The 12,145-nt window shown below is 33.2% G+C and overlaps 1 long non-coding RNA gene across 1 annotated transcript; it reads left to right on the top strand.

The window, feature by feature from the left end:
* The first annotated feature begins 7,729 nt into the window (after window positions 1-7,729).
* On the top strand, window positions 7,730-11,943 carry LOC149797974 (uncharacterized). Its single transcript, XR_016421565.1, has 3 exons — window positions 7,730-7,902; window positions 9,913-10,043; window positions 10,551-11,943. It is a non-coding gene; the product is annotated as an uncharacterized LOC149797974 (long non-coding RNA).
* Window positions 11,944-12,145: the final 202 nt, after the last annotated feature.

Below are 12,145 nucleotides of genomic sequence, written 5' to 3'. Positions count from 1 at the left end.
CTTATTGCTAAGTTCTCTCCTTATATATACCTTCTATCACGACTATACTTCACAATATACCACACGTGACAAATCTTTCTACTCATCTTATCTCGAACTTGCCTATTCATGTGATCTAGCCCAACCAATGGAATGTTACTAAATTCTTCTAGAACCGCCCGAACCCCTTCAGCCAATGAGACATTAACCCAACGTAGCCATTAAGTCTTATTATTAACTTCATTATTAACAATTGTCACCAGATACGTAATCATCTATTTATAGCTGCTATGTAAACTGTACGCTCTTAACAAAACCTAACCACGTCTCAAAAATCTAATTAAAGATAGTCTGTGCAATTACAACCACGAATAAACATAAAACAATTAAATACAGTCATATACAAGGAGTTACAAAAAGATAGATATACGTAACAAAATAAATTATCAAACAGCTGAAGCAAAATATACTTTATCACTGAACACCTTAGGAAATAAGCAAAACTAAACAAAGATTCATTGATGATCTATTTTATAGGTCAATCTATTTTAGGCGCAAATTTTAAAATGAGCAAAACCGTTTTTTTTTCATCAGCGAGTTTAGGTTCCACAAATTTTAGTCTTTGTGATAAGCTGATATTAATTTTTCTGAATTATAACTCTCACCGGCACTTTTCTATGAATTAGAAGACGTTATCCATCAAAATCTGACGCAGAAACTTAATTAGTTGTTTGTTTTGTTTGCCTTTTGTGTTTATTTTTTTTGTGTGTGTTGTTTGTTTTGTTTGCCTTTTGTGTTTATTTTTTTGTGTGTGCTTTGTTGTGTTTTAGCTTCAATCTTAAATAGCATACTCACACAAAACATCATTTCAACTGTACAAAATGAAAAAGGAAAATTAATTACTAGTACACTTTTAGAAATAGTCAATTACATTGTTTAAATTACAATTGCAAATGAACTCTTTGTAACTTTCAACTGTTAAAACTTGTATTTTAATTAATAATGCTAACATTTTTCCACACCCTTTTGACTTCATTGTATTTCTGTTTATTTTATTAAGATGCTAGTTACTATTGTTATATTAGATGTTTAAAAATATTAATTAGATATAATGCAAACGAAAGAAGCAAAGTGTTTTACTTATAGAAAAATAATTATGACGTTTTTAAAAGCACCTTAAATTTCGCCTTTTTGCCTGTTGATTTTAGGACGCTACATTGTACATTCAGATGATTGTCAGAAAGGGTACCCAGCATTGATGATGCACCAATATCATATGATTCTTTGTTAATACAAATACAAGATACATATTGTCTTAAGCAATGTTTATGAAAATGCAGTCAAAAGAGGCAAAGTCGCAACCTGTGTTATTGCATTTTATAACATGATTTAGTTGCATTGTACAAAACAACTAAGATCCTAAGTAAAATTTAATTATTGGAATCGGTACAGATATCAGATATTTTGATAAGAGTAGCCATATATATATATATATATATATATATATATATATATATATATATATATATATATATATATATATATATATGCCTTCTATGTATACAAGCTCGCAAACATATTATGACATGAAACAGTATTTTCTTTTTTCTAAATGTGATGAAATTGCTAATGATTTCCCTTTAATTATACATCATCATCCCCTCGTATGCCCTCATCTTGTCTATATCTGATTTCAAATAGTTTTCTTCAAGCTAGATCCTCAGTCCCTAAACTTGTCAGTTCGTTTGTTTCTTTAAATGTATTTATCTGTGCATCAAAACAGCAAAGATACAGGTCTGAAAATGCAGAGACCTTACGGAAGGCACAATTGGCTAAACGTCTGAAAAAAGTGGACTGACAATGAAAGGGAATATTTACCAGGTAATGTATTGCAATAAACATGGGTTATGTGACATTTGTACTTATTTGCCAAATAATTGATTTTATTAGATTTTATTGATTATTTATTAAATAAGGGGAGTTTGGGTTATGAAGATATTTCTCAATCGGAGTCATCAGCCAATTTCTAGAACAGAGGCCATAATGTAAAGCATTTACGAGACTTTATGACATCATGGATTAGGCTTCGTAACATTGAACCTTCCTAATTTCCTAACATAGGGAATTCCATGGAGATATTTAGGTATACGTGTATTGGGGTCGTGTTTTAACTTGTACGGTATGATTTAATAATCGGGTCGAATAGGTTTACCAATAGGTCATACAAATGTGGAAAAAGAGGAAAAACATGCAGATGTGGTATTAGAGTTTCGCGATGCGTGGTCATTGGATGATTAGAGAAAAGTTACAGAAGTATTTACACCATAAATAACCTTTAAATTGACAATGACTGTTGTCCTGAGGTCCTTGGAAAGAGGGGGAAATATATGGACTATCAATCCACATTAATACAATTGTTTGATTCGCTAAGTAAGAAACCTCTTGCATATAACAGTGTCTTATTTTCACAATATTTAAATAGTTGTCAGGAATATTTGCTTTAACATTTAATTAATGTTTCATTTCGCAGTCTTCATATCAAGCAACAAAGTTTACTTCACTTTGGTATAAGTGATAAGTGCATCTTAGACCAATATGGAGTATTTTCGAGATTGTTTTATTTCATTATATGTACTGCATATATATCATCACGCCACTTGCATGTTAGTAGTAGTAATTAATTTACTTTCTATTCCGTCAGAATTTCATTGGTGGAGAACATCCTCATATTATGCGACCATTTTTACTTTTAATGGGAAATAAACTTTTAACTGATGCCAGTTCATGTGTCGAAATATGGTGTTTGATGTGCATCCAGGATCCTCCATTATGTATGAAATGGATTGAAGATAAAATCACTGAGAAAGAGTTTGACACCGATCTGTTTCGTTTCTACACAAAGTCGGGAAAGTATGTGGAGTACTGTGTTTGGCCAGTACTTCTCTATGATGGAGGTCCACTTCTTACGAAGGGCGTTGCTCAAGGAAAATGATAATGAGTACTATCCAGGATGATAAAAATACATTACAAGCTGTGACAAGTGCACTGAAACATCAATGTAGCGCCTGTTTGTTTGTTTCTTTTTCGTTTGTTACGATGCTTGTTTTCTACTTTGAGTAAAGTATGAAGCTTGAACTCTCAAAGTTCGATTTGACCTACATGTTATCGAACCCTTTTGTTTTAAGCAATAAATTTATCTCATCTCAAGACTCCTTAATTTTGAGCAAATATTCCCGTGGAAGTAAATAAGAACATGTACATAAGCTATATTAATTAGAAAATTTGATTATTATAATCATAAGTTCGTATGTGAATGCAAATATATTTGAAAGTACAAAATATTTGTTACATATCTAACGTGATTAATGGGTTGACTCTTTTTGTATTCTAATGCCACAATACAGAGCTGCAGTTTAGTTAAAAATGCATTTGATTTTGTCATTAGATCATATCTTGCTATAAAAATGTATGCATCCTCAGCTGATAGACAAATATGCAGCCAAAATATCTTTATGTACGGCAAATTTAGTTCCACGTAGAAATATATGCATTCAAAACATCTTGATGTAAAGCAAATCTAGTTGGAAGTGGAAATATAATCATTCAAATGATCTTGATGTGAGGCAAGTCTAGTTTCACGTGAAAATAAAGGCATTCAAAAGATTTTGATGTAAGGCAATTCTAGTTCCACGTATCAAAATATATACGGTCTAATAATCTTGGTGCACCGGGTATTCATAAACTCTTTAAATCTCCTCTCCAAATTTCACATCCATTAGCTGGGTTGAAAAATATACCCCGGATCTCTACTTGATTAAGGTTAAAAAGAACAAAGGTGAGTCTGAAAGCAAATAAGGTATTTATTTTCTGCACTAATCAGTTTCCACTTACGCGCAGTATTTATAAGACTGCTTGGAACTGTCGAACCGTATGTATGTATGTATGTATGTCTATATGTAAATATGTATGTATGTATGTATGTATGTATGTATGTATGTACGTACGTATGTGAAAGAGCGAATGAGTTGTTAAGCTGACAAGATAATTATAAGAGGGCTAAACAAACTTGTATTGAATCTCTTTATTTATTTGAGAATATTCCTGAAAACTATTAATGTCCCTGTATTAAATATTTACTCATATTCTCCTCGGTCGGCTGGTGTAGCCTTCAGGAATGGCCAGACTAAAAGACTAAAATGTTTATATATCTGAATGTTGTATAAAACGGAAAGATTTTAAGCCTTTTATTTTATTAATTTCCATATCTATATGCTTCTCTCGCAGTATACTTGACTTTGCGCACATTAAGAAACGAAATGTACAACAACAACAACAACAACAATACTAATAAGAACCATAGCTTGCAGCAAAAGGCAGTGCATTTTCGATCCTCTTTTAAATATATACTTTAAATATTTTTTAATTGTCTTCGTATGTGATCACTTGATTTTAACTTAAATCACTATAATAATTGTGTCTGAATGTGATGGAGAGATGAGGATAAGTAAATTTTAAGTGCAAAAGAAAATTAAGTTACTCTAGACATCTTTTTAGGTACAGTGTCTGATACCGAACTTGACTGCGAGCTTGCCATTGTCATATAATTCACGTTTGAATGCAGAAATAACCAAAGCCAAGTAAGTGAAATCCCAATAGATAAACTCAGAATCATTACCATCTTTTCGTTAAAGATGTTGCACTGTGAAGTCTCAGATTCGTGATGATTCTATCCCTTCTGGAGAAATGTTAACAATATCAATCCGCAAAAGAAAGGTTAAAGAAGATAAACTCGTTTTATTTTTCATATGAAAACAGTCATTACTATAACACAATCAACATTTTGAAGCATCCTATGTGGGAGATAAATTGAGATAAATCGGAAGAAATTTTTTTTTTATTAAAAAAAAAGAGGGGAAAAAAATCACTGTCCTAAATTATTAGAAAATTTCTGAACATTGTAGTAATAGAGACGTTAAAAGCACTGACATACAATTGAAGCAAAACAATTGAAGAAGACTATTTTAGAGTTAAAATATATAATAAAATTAGAATCAACGTATTTTGGAGACGATATAAGGAAATATTTCACTTGTGAAAAAGAAATATCAAGGATTTTGATTCGTAATAATAAAATGTTTCAACTTCAACTGTGGAATATTTCTCAATATCCACTCAGATGTCAACCTACACTTAGTTTGCAATTCACGATTAGTGACAATTGTAACAGCCAACATATATGAAGAAACGACTATCTTCTAACGAATGCAGTTTCACATCTTTGACCGCATTTGTTTTTAACTTTCATACAATTAACAACTTTCTTCCTCCTGAATCACACGTTCTGCGATGCGGGAAGTACCTTTAAACAACAATAGCGGAAACATGTCCTGAAACTACAATATTTTCATTCAGTGGCGTCACTAGGGTTGGTGTCACCCAATGCGATAATTCATGGTGTCACTCCCACGGACCTCCTTCCTGCACAAAATTCAAAAATTGTAGACAGTTATTTTGGTGCCACCCCCTCTGATGATATCACCCGGTGCGGTCCGCACCCCATGCACCCCTCCCCCCAGTGAAGCCACAAGTTTCATTGTCTCAAATACAATCAATATAAGTACAGTTTACGAAGAAATATAATGCATATTTACAATATATTGCTAAGTCAACGTAGTTTTCATTATCTTTAGATGGATATTAATACGGAACGATTGATACTACCAGAGATATTAAGTTGGGCGGATTCATTATAGAGCTATACGGTGCAGAGTGCGGAACCAAAGGTGTATCTCTTATTGTATGAAACGTTCCATCTTGAAATAAACAATAAAAGTCGCTGTGATTGGTGAATTATGACATTACGTACACGTTGTACCTGTCATGATGTAAAATATTGAGTTACGTGGATGAATGTGATATTAAGTTAATATATATTTGAATCAAGTTCTGTATTTTCACGATTTAAAAATAGAACTTTGATACATATTAATGATAACTCTTTATCAGGCCCCGTTCTAGCAGAGATATCTTCCTTCATGTTTATATCCTTGTCAAATTCTCAATCTGTTATTCCCGCATATGACAGTGTGCGACAAGGATGTTGATACGGGACAGAATTTATATCATCAAACGTTTGCAGTGTTGTATATGAAACAAACAACAACAACAACCAATTGTTACGTGATACCACAACTACACTTTCTACATGGACAATGTAACAGCCATTCCATTACAGCTATGCACTTAATATGACTCTCAGTAAGATGAATGTTTTGACTGGAAGAAGATCAATATGGCTGCCTCCAGTGCATTGCATTGGAATGTTTGCAATATGCGGTGTGCGTAAGGCCCCATGTGTACGAAAAATATAATGTTTGCCGCATCTTGTGTAGTCTTTTTACAACACCATAATTACAATGCAATCGCACAGTTTTATTTCCATACCATTATCTATTACGGGCAATATGCAATTCAAATTGCGTATTTTAGCTTTATAAATATATTGTCCGCAATATAGAGTAAAACTGCACATTCTGATGGTATTTTCTAAGTATATAGTGTAGAACTTTCCACTTATTACGCCCTGTACACGATATTTAGATATATCACCCCCACCTACCCCATGACGCATGTTTACAGTACCAGTAAAATGCATATATAATACAGTGGTAGCTTCTCGTTCTGTGGCCAAATTCAAAATGTCTAAAACCAGATGTTACTGTTGGAAACTAGGCATGCTATAATCGTTATGAATGAGTCATAATTATCATACATAATAGCTGAACGTTTGTTAGTTTTGATAACAAAATATGTGAACAGGGAGGGACAGACGTGGAGTATTGGCTCATAAACTCAACTGCCTTATAGCTGAATATTAAGAGACAAAATATTTATTTTTCTGGAGATGGTTAGTGTTGGGGCAGGTAAGGGATGAACTATGAATTTTTTGTCTTGAATCAGGATAAAAAATATTTACCCCACGATAATTCATATTTCCAGTTAATATAACGAACATAATTACTTCCTTTGCTATATTCAGCGCAAAAAAAATATGTTCTTCAAGCTATTTGGAGACCGGATAAAAGGATACAAAATAATGACATTAACCTTAATCTGCTTTTGTATAATTAATAAAGATAAATATCTATTTCATCTGCTCATTATGAATCTTTCACATACCAACACCTGCCAATAAATTAATAGTTTCATTTTCATAACACGCTCACCCCTCCGGTGGCATAGGGTTTAGAGAGTCCGCCTCGGATGCGGCAGGTCGCGGGTTCGAAACCCGGCTGAGTCATACCAAAAACTTATGAGAAAGGTACTAACAGCTGCCTCGCTAGACGCTCAGCATTAAGAGGTTAGTGTTAGGACTGGTCATTCTGGTGTCAGGATAATGTGACTGGGTGGGACATCATGCTACATGCCTGCGGCATGATGTCCCAGTGCTAGACATCATTATAAACTGCCACACTGCAGACATCGTAGCGATATGACTGAGAAATTGTTAAAGCTATGTTAAAAATCCAAAGCACACACTCACCGGTGATATAAGATGATCTAGAAAGCCATATGAACGAGACACAACTACTAATGCAATTTACTATTTAACGCTACACATCATGGACAGCCATAGTGCATTACATTCAAGGCAATATATATCCACGTAACGTCTATGTATTCAGAACCACACAAATGAATCATTAACTGGAACTGCATATGCATGTATTCCCACTTGATTCATGGAGTTCGTTTGGTTGTACCGCGATATAAATCACGTGAAAATTTTGTAAACGTACCATTTTGAACTCACAGTTATCGTGACTGCACATACTTGAAAAGGGCTTTTTTTTCCTCCCTGGAAGACAATCTGGGGTGTACTGTGTTGGGAAATATGTATACCTGGCGTGTAAAGATTAAATGGTAGGTAAACATTAACTATTTAAACGCTTCTGAATGAACGAAGAGGTAAGTATGCATAAAGTCTTACTCAAAACATTTTATTTTTTTAATACCGCGCTTTTTGAAATTATTTTGCGATACTCTGAATTTGCTGCATACGCTACAAGGCACATGTTAGTTTTCATGTGTACTCTCTCATTGGTCATACCGTTCTGTTCCATTATAACCTTATCGAACACGTTTTACATTTACATGTAATAATCTGGGTTAATCTGGGTTAACTAAACTTCAGGATAATCCGTACATGTATAGTCTCGACCAAATATTCAACCATATATTTGTAGCTTCGGTCGATTGTTTTAAGCAATGTGTCTCTATGTAGATGTTTTTGTGTGGTGGTAGCACATACGGATGAGGATATCACAAGAGGACATTGCAGTTTATGGAAGAGCATTATTTGGTGACCATGATATTAAGAGCAAATAGACGAAATGCGGTTAATTGCATTTTCTGATCATCATGATATGTCACACATGTAAATACATTTTTCAATATGCTGCGCATCACAATGATGTAAAACGAAGATAAGTTCCTCATATTCTCAAAACTTAAATCGTCTCGTATGTATGTATGTATAGTTATCTATCTATCTATCTATCTATCTATCTATCTATCTATATATATATATATATATATATATATATATATATATATATATATATATATATATATATATATATATATATAACGACTCTATGGTCCTAAAATAAGTAATACAAAAGAGTGAGAACCAGCAGGTTTTGCAAAATTCAGAAATAATTTATTTGCACTAAATATAAAGTAATAAATGTAATAAAGAAGTTATGGTATTGCGGTATTACGTTATTGCGAAATGATGTCCACAAATCCCTAGAATTTTGAACACAAGTCCAAATGATTAATGTTCTGATCAAGCGTTAGTGTTATTCTAAAAAAATTCAACACTGGAAGTGTTGATGTGCCTGTAGTGGCCTGTGGTGTGGTGATGTACCAAATGTCTTTCGTTTAATTACAATAATACAATCCAAGAATATATCCTTATTTGAATTTCACTATGAATCCTAGTTTTATTTCCGAGAATGTTATTTTTAAGCACTTTGTATTTCCAGAGAAGAATAGTTTGCATTAAAAAATTTGAATAAATAAATCCCAGCCCAGATGAAATACTGGACACAACAGTAATGCAAATGATTCTTCTCAGATCGTAAAGCACGAATGATTAATTTCTTGAAAAACAAGATCATATAATCCTCTACTTGACCTCAGCTCACATTTAACATTTTGTTTTTAACAAAACCCCACTATAACCAAATGTAAAATTTCATTCGGAAAGGTCCATGTGTTTAAAGATAAATCTTAGTTAACATTGAAGGTCTATTCTAAAATTATAATAAAGAATTTAGCAAACAACAGGTAGAATTTCATGGGAAATGTCTGGTGTACTGGACTCAGATTGAGATAAACATGTTGTTTATGAAACCAAACTCAATGATTCAGGTCAGGTAGAATATTAAATTGATTTTGGACAAGGTTTATATATATATATATATATATATATATATATATATATATATATATATATATATATATATATATATATATATATATATATGGGTGCATATATGTATGTGTGTAACTAGTAGTGTTTCACGGGCATATCAACAAAATAGTGGCTGTAAATTTCCAAGTAGATGTGTAAATCTGCTAAAATATATTTTTTCACTTGAAACAGAGAAGAGTTTTGATGTTTCAAAAAGGGAGAAATGAAATGTAATTCTTCACAAACCATGCACACATCAAAGCTGTATAAAACCTAAAGATTGAAATAATGGCTGGAATATTGACACCGGAGGATTTCATCCACAGATGTCGAGCAAAAAATTCCAGGACTTCACAAGTAACGATATAAATGAAATTTTTAAACACTTTAGTCGAATGTGTCAACGATCACAGATTTCAAAACGTGGAAAATACGATGTGTTCGATTTTCAGCTATTCATTCAATACCTTGATGCTAAAGATTTCAAGGCTGCGGAAAAGGCCTTACATGACGCTCTGCGAGAGTACGATCTGGTAGAAAAGTTCTTTGAAACAGTAATGGGGTCTAAGCAGCACCGAAAATGGTGAGTAAAATTGGCTAAACTTGTATTCGTTAATAATTCCAATTATTATGAATGGGCCGAAGTTTCTGCATTCTGATTGGATATTTTTAAAAAAAACACGTTCTCAACCGTTTAATATAACATTGCATGAAACCATTAAAATCGCCATAGAAAGTGTCGAATTCTGTCTTAATTTATTCATAGGTGAAACATGTTTATATACTCGAGAAATTCTATGCCACCCACCGCTTTTTCTATAGTGCCGAAACTTTTCTTTTTCAGGACGTATGTTCATGGTTCGTGCACTTGAAATAAATGCTATGTGACTTAAGAATGGAATTACATAATTAGACCAAAACTTATAAATCGATCGCTTATGATGTCTGTATATTGTATTTACGAAAACGAAACAAATAGTATCCACCTGTATTAGGGAGGGCAGAGATGGATGTAATTAGACATCATATCGAAGTTACAAGAGGGTGGATGAATTGGTTTAAAGTCATATTTGGAATATTATATTTTCAGACATTTATGAAGAAGGACTACATGAGACTGGTTCAGAATGGCATCAACACACAAAATAAGTTCATCTTTACTTACCTTTTGAACTGTGTAGAAATAATGTGGTTCATGAGTGTGCAAGATCCGCCAATAGTAATTTCTTGCGTAAAGGAAGGGGACAGGTTTGATGTCTCCCTATACCGAGCTTACACCAAATCCGGGACTATTGTATACTTCTGTGTATGGCCCCTTATCTTACTGGCTTAAAATGTCCCATTCTCTCGAAAGGAATAGCTCAAGGAAGGTAACAAGTAAAACCAGAAAATCATGAAATTTTCAAAGATGATCCTATGACATCAAATATAATTATGCCTCGGTTCTGTGTTTTTGTTGTTGTTTTGCGGCATATTTAACACACTGTTGACTGAATGAAACCGGAGAAATGGTAGCTAAATGTCTTTCGAAAGAACACGCTGAGGCAGCAGACTGTGGCTGGCCTGGGCAGGTATTGACACCACGACCTTTGGATGGAGAGTCCAAAAATTTATCCAGTGAGCTACATCGTCTCACTGATTGTGTATCAAGGCAAAACTTGGTACATGGCGGAATATTTTTTTGATCCAGCAAAGAAATATTTCTGAATTGTTATTGCTTAAATCAGGCTGACATTGTCTACAACAAATGCTAGTTTTATAACTTGAAATAAATGAATTTGAACAATACAAAAGAAAATAATGAATCTGAAAATATTGAAAACCATTATAACAAATCAAAATTTATATTTTCTGTATTGCTTTTCCATTTTTAGAAATCTGTCACTGAATAAATAGCTGCCTGTCGTGTGATACAGTCATATGAAATAACGATGACCAATGACCGTTATTCAAAAACTCCTCAATGAAACGATTTGTAATCTTACATTTTTACGTGCTTTTCTATCTCTTCTTTATATGCGTTCTATCATTCTTAGACTTATTTGCATTGTCTGTCATGTATCTAGCATTTGTTTAGTGAAAGCGCTTGTTTGTACGGGTTTAGATATATCAGACGATGATCGAAGTGATATATGGCTTAAATCGTTCTTACTTGCATTTCAGATTTTGTGAGCTCTAGTCACATCCGGTTCAAGTCAACGTATTGTACACCGATTATTTAGTGTTGTCGTTTAGCACATACAAAAACTATATGTCTTCGCAGATTAATTAATTTGAACTTTTCATTATTGTGGTAATTTTGCTTTATCCACTTTTTGCGATATAGACTTTAAGAGCTCATTCATTATTCCTGTTGTTTTGCATATACCTTATTCTTTTGTAATTTTTTCTAAAATGTTTGAAGTCTGTTTGTTCAGTTACGCATTTGACTTTTAACGTTTGGGACATTTTGAACAAATTTTGAAATAAATTCTATTATTTTACCAATTGATTTTCAAATCAATTCAATTATTTGTTGGTCATATTGTGAATCATCTTGAAATTAGCGTTTTTGTCCCGACTGATATTGATATCGACGATTCCCTTCACGAGGTAGACCCGCGTCATCAGCCCGGACTCATCAACAGGACCAGGGCCTCATTGGTTGGCATTCGTGGTAACGCCTCGACAACTATCATATTTGAC

Source organism: Sinohyriopsis cumingii, chromosome 6, assembly GCF_028554795.1.
Source record: "Sinohyriopsis cumingii isolate HCF-2022 chromosome 6, ASM2855479v2, whole genome shotgun sequence".
Lineage (NCBI taxonomy): Eukaryota > Metazoa > Mollusca > Bivalvia > Unionida > Unionidae > Sinohyriopsis > Sinohyriopsis cumingii.
This window is presented reverse-complemented; position numbering and strand designations above follow the sequence as displayed.